At 45.5% G+C, this 12,500-nt stretch overlaps 1 protein-coding gene across 1 annotated transcript in view; it reads right to left on the bottom strand.

Moving 5' to 3' along the window:
- Window positions 1-12,500, bottom strand: part of LOC113829552 (uncharacterized) — a 207,224-nt gene that overhangs the window by 193,550 nt on the left and 1,174 nt on the right. The gene's annotated exons all lie outside the window — the stretch shown is intronic.

Below are 12,500 nucleotides of genomic sequence, written 5' to 3'. Positions count from 1 at the left end.
ATGGGAAACAGTGCGCTAATGGTGTTTTAGGAGGCGCATTCCGGCCAGCCACTCCACCGCTCGGAAATTCGTCACTGCACCGGCGTGACATATTTCCGGAAAGAGTCCGTGGATGAAAATAATGTGAAATGACCATTAATCCCAGCGCGAATTGTTCCTTAGCATTTTCCTTCCTATTCTCTTTTTTATCCTCTTCTCTTGTTCTTCCGCCGTGTTCTTCTCTCTCTCGTCTATTCCTCCTCCGTTTCTCTCTTTTCGATTCCTGTTTTTTCTTTTATTTCTTCCTCCGTTTCCGTTTGGGTCTCCTCATCAGAGCCAAGACACGGGCGGTCGCGGGAGAGGCCGGAGAGGGTGAGAAGCAAGACGAAGAAGAGACGAAGAAGGGATAATGGAAGAGGATGAAGAGGATGGGAGGAGAGGATGATGGAAGGGGATTAAAAGAAGGGAATGGGATAGAAGAGGCGGAAGAAAGGACGGAAGAGGGATAGAAGGAGATAAAAAGCCGAAAGAGAGATAGAAGAGGATGAAAAACAAGAGGAAGGGAATCCATGGACGAAACAAACCAAGAGAAGGAAGAAGCAAACAAACGAACAATCAACACAAACACCCCCCCCCCCCCCAAAAGAAAAAAAAAAAATAACAAAGCACAATAAAAGAAAAAGAAGGTCAGTAGGACAGAGGTAGAAAAAAGGGAGAGAGGGAGGGAGGGAGGGAGGGAGGGAGGGAGAGGGGATAGAGAACTGGCCATCGACAGGGGGCCTCTCGTCGACCTGCTCTCTCTAAAGTGGACAGACGCGGCTTCGTCCTCCAGCGTACACACACACCGCCCCACGTGATAAGGATTCCGACCATGATCCGCTGATGGAGACCCACTCTGCTACCGGGGAGAGGAGAGGGGGGGAGGGGGAGGGGGGTTAGAGGGAGGAGGGGAGGGTTAGAGGAAGGTTAGAGGAAAGGGTATAGAGGGAGGGAGGGGGAGAGATGGGAAGAGGAGGGAGGGGTTAGAGGGAGGAGGAAGGAGAGAGGGGAAAGGGAGATAGAGAGGGAGGGAGAGGGTTGAGAGGGGGGAGGGAGAGGGGTTAGATAGGAGAGAGGGGGGAGGGAGGAGGTTAGATGGAAGGGGAAGGGAGATGGGTGAGAGGGAGGGGAGGGGAGAGGGAAGAGAGAGGAGAGAGAGGGGAATGGGAACGGGAAAAGGGGAAGGAGGGCGCACAAGAGAGAAGGGAGACGAGGAGGATGATAGAAAAGGGAGGGAAGGATGACGCACTGGTTCCCATCCCGAAGCGAAAGTTCCCACCAGTTCCTTTTCCTCCCCCCACCACCCCCACCTTTCCCCTCCCTCTCCCCCTCCCCACAGGTTCTACATATGTTACACCGTGTGCGTACGTGATGCAAGCCGGCCGACCACCAGGGGGAAAAAAATAGCTTTCGACGTGTGTTCCAAGCAACTTTTTTTTTTTTTTTTTTTTTTTTTTTTTAAGTTGCTTTTTTTGACGAGACACTTGATGGTCACAACACTGGCCGAGTTTTAGGAGGCAGCACGTGCATGACTGGGGGACCAACGACCCCCACCGACCCCCCACCGACCCCCACCGACCCCCACCGTCCCCCTGGAGAACTTACAACGCCATGAATTTATCATTTTGCAAGGTACGCTTCTGCAATACATACTATGTCAGGGAAACGTTCATCGGCCTACATATTCAGATGTAGGCCTACACACACGCACACATAAATAAATAAATAGGTATAAGTAAAAAAATAATAAAAAAAGATAGATAAGTAAATAAGAGTAGATAAATAAATTTAAAAAGTAGATAAATAAGTAAAAAATAGTAGATAGATAGGTAAATAAGAACAGAAAAGTAAATAGTAGATACATTTGTAAATAAAAGTAGATAAATAAGTAAATAACAGTATGTAAATAGATGAGTAGATAAATCAATAAATAAGGGTAAGTAAACAAAAGTAAATAAAACAAATAAATCTGAGTAGACAGATAAACAAACAAGAATAGATAAGTAAACAAAAGTAGATAGAATAAGTAAACCTAAGTAGATAAATAAACAAAAGTAGAAAAAAATAAGCAAACCTGAATAGACAAACCAATAAACAAGAGTAAATAAGTAAAAAAGTAGATATAATAAGCAAATCAGAGTAGATGAACCAATAAACAAGAGTAAATAAGCAAACAAAAAGTAGATAAAATAACCAAACCAGAGTAGACAACCTCCCAAATCCAGATCCTCGACCTGCAAGCCCCCTTCTTCGTCCCCAAGAAAGCCACAGCATCGGCAGAGTAATTCCGTAAGTTCTCCTCCTCTGTGACACCCAGTTCATCGAGGATCTTTAAGCAGGGGGAAGGAGGAGCACCCGGTCGTTGGGATCCGCCCGGTGATCGCCTTTTCCCCCCGGGGTCGGGCCGGGCAATCTCATCTCACACGGGGATCAGTAGGTGGGTTTTTTTTTTTTTTTTTTTGGGGGGGGGGGTTTTTTTTTTTTTTTTTTTTTTTGGGGGGGGGAAGTGGGAAATGGGTTTGTTTTTTTTGTTTTATTTTTTGTTTGAGGTGTGTGTGGGTTTTCTCTTTCGCTTCTATCTGTTTCTGGCTTTTTTTGTGTGTGTGTGTGTGTGGATTTCTCTTTCTGTTTCTATCTGTTTCTTGGCTTTGTTTTGTTTTTTTGGTTTTGTTTTTGTTTTTGTTTCTCTGAATTTGTATCTCTCTCTCTCTCGCTCCTGTTTCACTCTTTCTGTCTCTCTCTCTCTCGCTCTGTTTCACTCTTTCTCTCTCTCTCTCTCTCTCTCTCTCTCTCTCTCTGCCTCTCTCCCCTTCCCTTCCCCCTCCCTTCCCCCTTCCCCCTCCCTCCCTCCCTCCTTCTCTCTCTCTCTCTCTCTTCTTCCTTTTACCAAAACTTCTCGTGATAGGATAGGAGACGACGGGAGAAATTTAAAATCGTCGTTTACCTGTAGGATGATGTAGCAAATATTAGTCCTTGCATTACCCTTAATATTTCTTATCTATTTATTTATTCTCATTTTTATTTTTCATTTTTTTTTTTTTTTAATTTACCTATTTTTTGTGATACTGATGACTGTATCCATCTCGATTTTCTTTTTCTTTTTTAATCATATTGAGAGAAAAAGAAAAAGAAAAAAGACAATGAAACCATAATTATAATAACAGAATATCCCCTTTAAGAATAACATGGGAAACTTTATGAACAAAACACACTTTACACACGCAGTTTCAACATGTCTTTATATATCTCGCTATACTCACATTATACTTAGAAAATCCTCCACTTCGTTTGGAAAATCCCATACTATACTGAGGAAATTGAACGCTATACTTAGAAAATCTCATATCATACTTAGAAAAAAAAACACTTTACTTAGAAAATCCCATACCATACTTGGAAAATCCCATACTATACTTAGAAAATCTCACACTTTACTTAGAAAATCCTACACTTTACTTAGAAAACCTTACACTAAACTTGGAAAAAAAACACTATACTTAGAAAATCCCGTACCATACTCAGAAAAACCCACACTTTACTTTAAAAATCCTACACTTAGAAAACCTTACACACTAAACTTACTTACACCCAAACTATATTCAGGAAAACCCAAGTATTCGTATGAGATTTTCCAAAGTACAGTAGCGATACGATTCTCTAAGCACTCCTCTTCTGCAAAGTCTCCTTAAACCAGATTTAAAGATCCTTACACTCGCTCTAAGAACCCCCCCCCCCCCCCAAGATCTTCCAGAGGGGAGAGGGGGGGGTGGAGGAGGAGGAGGGAAAGGCGATAAATGAATGTATAATCCTGCGTTCAAGTGCTTCAGTCACGCTATCTCCTTCCTCCAAGCTAAAACCTCTCCTGTCATACGATACTGTCATTGTCAAGCTTCCCTGTCAAGTGTTCGACGTCGAGAGATTTAAGTGTTTAGTTGAGTTTTAAGTGTATTTTGGGTTTTGTGTGTTATGTGTGTTTTGTATGGTGGTGGATCTCTCTCTCTCTCTCTCTCTCTCTCTCTCTCTCTCTCTCTCTCTCATCTCTCTCTCTCTCTCTCTCTCTCTCTCTCTCTCTCTCTCTCTCTTCTCTGCTCTTTCGTGTCTGATAAAGTGAGAAGAATATTCTCTCTCTCTCTCTCTCTCCCTCCCTCCCTCCCTCCCTCTCTCTCTCTCTCTCTCTCTCTCTCTCTCTCTCTCTCTCTCTCTCTCTCTCTCTCTCTCTCTCTTTCGTGTCTGATAAAGGAGAAGAATAAAGGAAGTGTTAAAAATATATATAAGACTAAGAAAGATATGAAAATCGTACCCTGAGGTGCCCCCCCCCCCCTTTCCTCTTATTAAAAAGGGGAGGGAGTATAAATGAAAATAGTGTATAAATAGAGTGTTAAAAGAATAGACTAACGTAATAAAGGAGAAGAATAAATGAAATGTTAAAAGATAAAACATTATAATATAAAAAAGCGGGGTTGTATAAATAGAGTGTTCAAAGACTAGACCAACGTAATAAAGAAGAATAAATGAACTGTTCAAAGAAAAAAAGATAAAAGAAAGAGAAAAAGAAATAAGAGAAACGTGAAAATCATTCCCAGAGGTGGCCCTCTCTTTTGCTCCTATCAAAAAGGGGTGTGTGTATAAATAGTGTTTAAAGACTATAACGGAATAAAGGAGAAGAATAAATGAAGCGTTAAAAGACAAAAGATAAAAGAAAAAGAAAATAAGAGAAAAAGAAAATAAGAGAGACGAGAAAGTCATTCCCAGAGGTGGCCCTCCTGTTCTCTTTCTCCGCGACGCCTTATGTTGCGCAAGAGACACGTATATGTTTCTTAGACCATCCGGGTTCTGAGGGAGAGTGTCACCTCGAGGGCAGGGACAGATAACGATAACTTTATTCCCTTCCTTCGCTTATTTCTTCCTTTTGTTCGTTCTTTTTGTTTGTTTGTTTGTTTTTTTCTGTTCTTTGTTTTGAGTGTGTGTGGGTGTGGGAGTGGGAGGGGGAGGGGGTGGGGGGAAGGAGGGTGTGTGTGTGTGTGTGTGTGTGTGTGTGTGTGTGTGTGTGTGTGTGTGTGTGTGTGTGTGTGTGTGTGTGTGTATTTTAGTTTATGTTTCTGTTTGTGTGTGTTTAAGAGAGTGACAATGTAAATGTGAGTATGAATGAGAGTGAGAGTGTGCGTCTAAGTGTAAAAATAAACGTATTTTGTGAATGTGAGTGTATGTGCAGACGCCCTTATACATTAAAATAAATAAACACAAATAAACACATTCCAATGCTAAATAACATCGCGCATATCATCATCATTATCATTACCACAACCATAATGCCAAGGACGACTTTTTTTTGTTTTTTGTTTTCGGTCACATGTTATTGTCTCGTCTGTTTTCCCTCGATGACCTTTATTCTCCTTCTCTTTGACTTCCATTATCGTCTTCTTCAAGTTCTTTTTACTTTCCTGTACTCTATCTGTTTGCCTTTTTCTATTCCTCTTTCTCTTTTTTCTCTTTCTCTCTTTCTTTCTTTCTTTCTTTCTTTCTCTTTCTTTCTCTGTCTCTGTCTCTCTCTCTCTCCCTCCCACACACGCACATACACCCCCCCCCCCCACACACACACCCTACACACCCTCCTTCCCCCACGAAGACTGCAGTATGAAAAAAACATAAACACCTTCTGTTGTTGTTGTTGTTGTTGTTTTTCTAGCGAAATGAGACAACGAATCCTCATCGCAGAAGAGGAGGAGAAAATAGACGCACAGCTGATTTCGTGATGGTTTCAGGTGTAATGAATTTGTTGGGGTTATTTCTTTCTTTATTTATTTATCTTTCTTCTCTTTTTTTCTTCTCTGTTTTTTCTCTCTTTCTCTTTCTTTATTCTCTGTTATTCTCTCTTTCTTTCTTGCTTGCTTTTCTCTTTCTTTCTTCTCTCTTTTTTCTCTCTCTCTCTTTCTTTTCTTTCTTTCTTTCTTCCTATCTTTCCTTCTTTTTATCTCTCTATTTCTTTCCTTCGCTCTTTCTTTCTACATTTTCTTATCTATTTTCGTTTTTCATTCTTTCTTCCTCTCTTTTTAAATTTCTTTCCCTCCTACTTCTCTTTCCTCTCCTCCTTTCGCTCTCTTTTCTTTTTAAATTTCTTTCCCTCTTCCTACCTCTCTATCCTCTCCTTTAACTTTTCTGTGATTTTTTCTCCATTGTCATTCTTTCCTTTCTCTACTTAACCTTCTCGTCTTTCTGTTCACCTTTAACTCTTATTTCGCGTTTTTTTTTTTTTTTTTTTATTCACTCCTCTTTCTGTTCTTAATCCTATGCTAATCCTCTGTCTACTCGTATTTCTACTGTTTATAAGCTATATCTTCATTTATTCCCCATTTCATCTTCTCCTCTGTTCTTCCTCTCTCCCTCACTCCTTCTTCCACTTCCATCCCTTTCCTCTTCGTCTCTCTCCTCCTCTCTTTCGCTTTGTTTTTGTGCTTCCTCTCTCTACGTCTCTATCCCCTGTTGCTATCTCTCTCCTTTTCTCCCTCTTCCTTTTTTTATTGTTTCCTCTCCCTTCCTCCGTTTCCCGTAGTTCCATCCTCCCTTCCCTGGCATTTTCCCTCCTTGTTACCTTGCTCCCACCCTCCCTTTTCCTTCCCTTTTCCCTTGTTCTACTCCTCCCTTTTCCCTTGTTCCACCCTCCCTTCCCTCCCTTCTTCCCCCATCCTCCCTCCCTCCACTCTTCGTCTCCCAAATGCACCACTCCCCCACAGAGACATCCCTCCCCTCCAGACGCACCCCTCCCCCCTTTCCCCTCCCCCCACCGAAACCTTACCCTATCTCCCTTACTCCCTAATCCCTTCCCCCCCCTCCGCCCCCTCTGCTTCCCCCCCCCCCACCCCATGAATCAATCCTGTTAAGCATCGCTGCCCTCGGATTCGCGACAACGGCACCCTCGGCTCTAAGTCTCTCCGTGATTGACCTTTGACCCCGGTTTATGGATCTCTCTCTACTGTCTTCGAGAAATGGAACGTTTTTGAACAGTTTCTCTATATCTTGGGGAGGAGCTTTCGTGTATTAATAGTGGGGAGAGGGGGTTGTGTGAGGTGAGGGGGGGATGTGTGTGCGTGTGTGGTTCGGGTGGGGGGAGGGAGGGAGGGGGGGAGGGGGAGGGAAGGTGGCTTGTCGAAGTGTCTTTCGTGAATGTTTAAAATCTTTCGAAGACTTTTTTTTTAAGATTGTGATAAAATCCAGGAAATTTAAATTCGGAAAGTCGATAAGAATATAACTAGAAGAAAAAGGAAAAAAAAAGGACTGGATGTTAAACGATAGTGATAGACGAAAAAAAAAAAAAAAAAAAAAAAAGATGGGGAAAAAATAAATATAATATACCCCAAATAAGCTTATACCTTAATTAATTATTCAAAATTACCTGTCGCATCAACAGCTAAGGTAATTAGCGACGAATACAAACATTCGCATAGGACAATTTCATAATGATAAACAGACACCTATTAATGAAAACCCAGAGAGAGATATTAATTCACCTCGTCTCAAAATATTTTCCTTTCCCTTCCCAGTTCTCCCAATTAAGAGGAAATGAGCTTGCGAAAACAGCCTTTATCGGCCTCTCCCTTTCCCCCTTTCCTCGACCCTCTCCCTTCCCTCTTTCCTCTCCCATTTCCCCTTTCCTCGGTTTCTATCTGTCCCCCTTTCCTCGACCCTCTCCTTTTCCCCTTTCCTCGGTTTCTATCTGTCCCTTTTCCTCGGTCTCTCCCTTTACCCTTTCTTTACCCTGTTCCTTACCTCTTTTCCAGGCCTCTTCCTTCTCCCTTCCTCCTTTCCTCGCCTTCTCCCCCTGCCCTTTTCCCTTTCCTTACCCTCTCTCCCTTCTCCCTTTTACCCCTTTCCCTCTCTCTCCCTTGCCCCTTCCCCCTTTCCTTGCCCTCTCCCTTCTCCCTTTCCCCTTTTCCCTCTCTCCATTTCCCTTTTCCCCTTTTCTCCCCCATACCCCTTCCTCCTTTCCTCACCCTCTCCCTCCCTTTTCCCCTTTCCTTGCCCTCTCCCCCTCCCCTTCCCCCTTTTCCCTCTCTCCCTTCTCCCTTCCTCCTTTCCTCACCCTCTCCCTCCCTTTTCCCCTTTCCTTGCCCTCTCCCCCTCCCCTTCCCCCTTTCCCCTTTCCCCCTTCTCTCTCTCTCCCATTAGATTCCAGACGGGCATTAGCATCGGCCGGGAACCACTCGGGCTGACGTCCTTGGGAAAAAAAAAACGCTGATCATGATCCATTTGGTGATAGGATGTGCGGCGAAAATTAAAGACGAAAGCTAGGCGTCCTAAGGAAGGAGGGAAGGAAGGAAGGAAGGATGGAAGGCTGGTGCCAGTCCCTCTCCCTCTCCTTCCCTCCTTTCCCTCTTCCTTTTCTCTCCCTCTTCCTTTTTCTCTCCCTCTACCTTCCTCTTACTCTCTCTCCTTCCCTCTCCCTCTTCCTCCCTCTCTCTCTCTCTCTCTTCTTCCCTCCCTCTTCCTCTCACTCTTCCTTCCCATCCCTCTTTCCCTCTCTCCTTCCCTCCCTCCCTCTCCTTCCCCCTTCCTCCCTCTCCTTCTTCTTCTTCCTCTTCCTCTCACTCTCCTTCCTTCCCTCTCCTTCTTCCTCTCCCTTTCCCTCTTTCTCTCCTTCCCTCCCTCCCTCCTCCTCTTCCTCTCCCTCCTGATAAACATTAAGTGCCGCCGAACTCGATCTCCCATTACAGCAAAAACTTACCACTTTGAGATTAGAGAGAGAAGATAAAAAAAAAAAAAAAAAAAAAAAAAAAAAAAAAAAAAAAAAAAAAAAAAGAGGAAGGTAATTTCGCCCTAATTACCGCCTCCCCCCCCCCCCCACCTCTTCTTCGCGGCCCGAGAAAACTGGAAAAGGAACCGGAGAATCCTTGGCGCTGACACGGAGACCTTGATGTGGCGGAGGAGGACCTTCATCACGCCACGTGTCCTTTGGGTTCCTCGGGGGATCAGCTGTTCCCACGACTCGTAAGGAGGACCCCAACGACGCGTGGGATCATCCTGCGACTCGTAGGATCATCCAGCGTCTCGTAGGATCATCCAGCGACTCGTAGGATCATCCAGCGACGCGTAGGATCATCCAGCGACGCGTAGGATCATCCAGCGACTCGTAGGATCATCCAGCGACTCGAAGGATCATCCAGCGACTCGTAGGATCATCCAGCGAGTCAAAGGATCATCCTACGGACTCCGATAGGATTCATCCAACGCTCTCGTAGGATCATCCAACGTCTCACGTAGGATCTCAGCGACTCATGGGATCGTCAGCGACTCGTAGGATCATCCAACGTCTCGTAGGATCATCCAGCGACTCGTAGGATCGTCCAGCGACTCGTAGGATCATCCAGCGACTCGAAGGATCATCCAGCGACTCGTAGGGTCATCCAGCGACTCAAAGGATCATCCTGCGACTCGTAGGATCATCCAACGTCTCGTAGGATCATCCAACGTCTCGTAGGATCATCCAACGTCTCGTAGGATCATCCAGCGACTCGTAGGATCATCCAACGTCTCGTAGGATCATCCAGCGACTCGTAGGATCACCCAGCGACTCGTAGGATCACCCAGCGACTCGTAGGATCATCCAGCGACTCGTAGGATCATCCAGCGACTCGTAGGATCACCCAGCGACTCGTAGGATCATCCAGCGACTCGAAGGATCATCCAGCGACTCGTAGGATCATCCAGCGAGTCAAAGGATCATCCTACGACTCGTAGGATCATCCAACGTCTCGTAGGATCATCCAACGTCTCGTAGGATCATCCAGCGACTCGTAGGATCATCCAACGTCTCGTAGGATCATCCAGCGACTCGTAGGATCGTCCAGCGACTCGTAGGATCATCCAGCGACTCGAAGGATCATCCAGCGACTCGTAGGGTCATCCAGCGACTCAAAGGATCATCCTGCGACTCGTAGGATCATCCAACGTCTCGTAGGATCATCCAACGTCTCGTAGGATCATCCAACGTCTCGTAGGATCATCCAGCGACTCGTAGGATCATCCAACGTCTCGTAGGATCATCCAGCGACTCGTAGGATCACCCAGCGACTCGTAGGATCACCCAGCGACTCGTAGGATCATCCAGCGACTCGTAGGATCATCCAGCGACTCGTAGGATCATCCAGCGACTCGTAGGATCATCCAGCGACTCGTAGGATCATCCAGCGACTCGTAGGATCATCCAGCGACTCGTAGGATCACCCAGCGACTCGTAGGATCATCCAGCGTCTCGAAGGATCGTCCAGCGTCTCGTAGGATCATCCAGCGACTCGTAGGATCATCCAGCGACTCGCAGGATCATCCAGAGACTCGTAGGATCATCCTGCGACTCGGAAGATCCCTTAACTCACAGGATACCCCTGGCAACTCGCAAGATCTCCCCAAGGACTCATAAGACTATCCAGCGACAAGTAGGATCACCCCCCCCCCCCCAGGATTCACAGAGACTCGTAAGACTCCCACGCGACTCGCAAGGATCCCCCAGCGACCCCTTAAAATTCCCTTGGGACTCGCAGGATCCCTCTCCCCCCCCTAGGGACTCGGCAATTACCCCACTCGTCCTGATCGATGGACGGAAGGCACGCCGAAAGTGTTAATTCTTGAGGGTGGGAGAGAGAGAGAGAGAGAGAGAGAGAGAGAGAGAGAGAGAGAGAGAGAGAGAGAGAGAGAGAGAGAGAGAGAGAGAGAGAGAGAGAGAGAGAGAGAGAGGGAGAGATAGAGATAGAGATAGAGAGAGAGAGAGAGAGAGAGAGAGAGAGAGAGAGAGAGAGAGAGAGAGAGAGAGAGAGAGAGAGCGTGAGAGAGAGCGAGCGAGAGAGGAGATAGAGATAGAGAGAGAGAGAGAGGAGATAGGGATAGAGATAGGGAGAGAGAGAGAGAGAGAGAGAGGGAGAGAGAGAGAGAGAGAGAGAGAGAGACGTGGGGGGAGGGAAAAAAAGGAAGGGGAGATATAGAGATAGACCGAGACACACAAGCTGAGACTGAGAGACTGAGAGAGAGAGAGAGAGAGAGAGAGAGAGAGAGAGAGAGAGAGAGAGAGAGAGAGAGAGAGAGAGAGAGAGAGAGAGAGAGAGAGAGAGAGAGAGAGACAGAGACAGAGACAGATAGAGACAGACAGACGGAGACAGACAGAGGCAAACAGAAAGAGACAGACAGACTGAGAGAGAGAAAAAAAAAAGAAAGAGGGAGAGAAAGTCAGAAGACATACATAAGACAATTAGCCTAAAAAGTAAATTGCTAACTCTGATACCATCTCCTACTGCACTGAGCCATTAAAGTCCATTAAGGTCACTATTAAAAGACCGGCTTTTTAGTCTACACTGTGAAATCTACCATGAACCAACCTCCTGTACAAGACCAGTAATTAAGGCAAAATTGCAGGGGAAAAGGTGTACCATGAATGTACAAAAAACGAAAAAACAAAAATATTAAACCTCCTAACGAGTTTTCTCTCGAGAACAAACAGCCCAGGACGGCAGTTTAAACACAAACAGAGAAAATAGGTAAAACACGCCACGCTTCCATGTATGAGCCAGCCAGCGCTCCCATGCACATAAAAGCAAACTAAACATACACACATATTCCTAATCTAGGCATGCGACTCCCCTGAGCTAACTGGGCGATTAACCCGAAAGCTACAAGCCCTTAATCTGGTTGCGGTTAGCGGCGTGCTCTGACAGGGCATAAAATACGGAAAGGAAAACGTAAACAACGAAATAATAACTCTGTTGACGGGAGCTGCACTGTTGGAAGGACCCCCCACCCCCCTCCCTATCCCATCCCCCTCGCCTACATTCTTTCACTCTTTCCCTCTTTTCTGCCACAGGTCTCTGGGTGAGGCCCGGGGCGCTCGTGCAAGGCAGCGGCTGTTTTCACCGGGTCCGCTTGTTTGTTTTCACTCGGTGGGAATAGCCCGCGTCGAACAAGCCAGCGTCGCTTTGGCTCGGTGCACGAAAGCGGCCCTTGATTATGTACACAAATCCGGAATATAACTCGATATTTTCTGCCACTCCCGAAGGCTGATTTATCACTCCGGTTAAAATGTTATTTCTCGCGGACGGGATCCTTTTTTTTTTCGACGCCTCTTTACCTCTCGGGGAGATATTCATTTCCCTTTTAACGCGACGTTGATTCGGGGAGACAAACACACTTCCTCCCACGCAACGTCGCGGAAAATGACAAAATAAGGAAAGAAAGAAAAAAGAAAAAGAACAAAAACTTTCTTCATATGTTGGGAGAAACTCTGGCGAAGATAGCGCGGGAGTCGAACTATGAGACTCGGAGATCCAGGAGACCACGAAGGCATGATAGAGAGAGACAGGGAAAGACAAGAAAATCAAAGAAAAAAACAAAGAAAAAAAAAGACAACGCTTTCCCCAAAAAAACAACGCTTTCCACAGAGATCCAAGCATAACGACCTTCTTACGCCTAATGTTAAATAGATTAGCAAATGTCAACAGACTAAA

This window comes from Penaeus vannamei, chromosome 6 (assembly GCF_042767895.1).
Source record: "Penaeus vannamei isolate JL-2024 chromosome 6, ASM4276789v1, whole genome shotgun sequence".
Taxonomy (NCBI): domain Eukaryota; kingdom Metazoa; phylum Arthropoda; class Malacostraca; order Decapoda; family Penaeidae; genus Penaeus; species Penaeus vannamei.
This window is presented reverse-complemented; position numbering and strand designations above follow the sequence as displayed.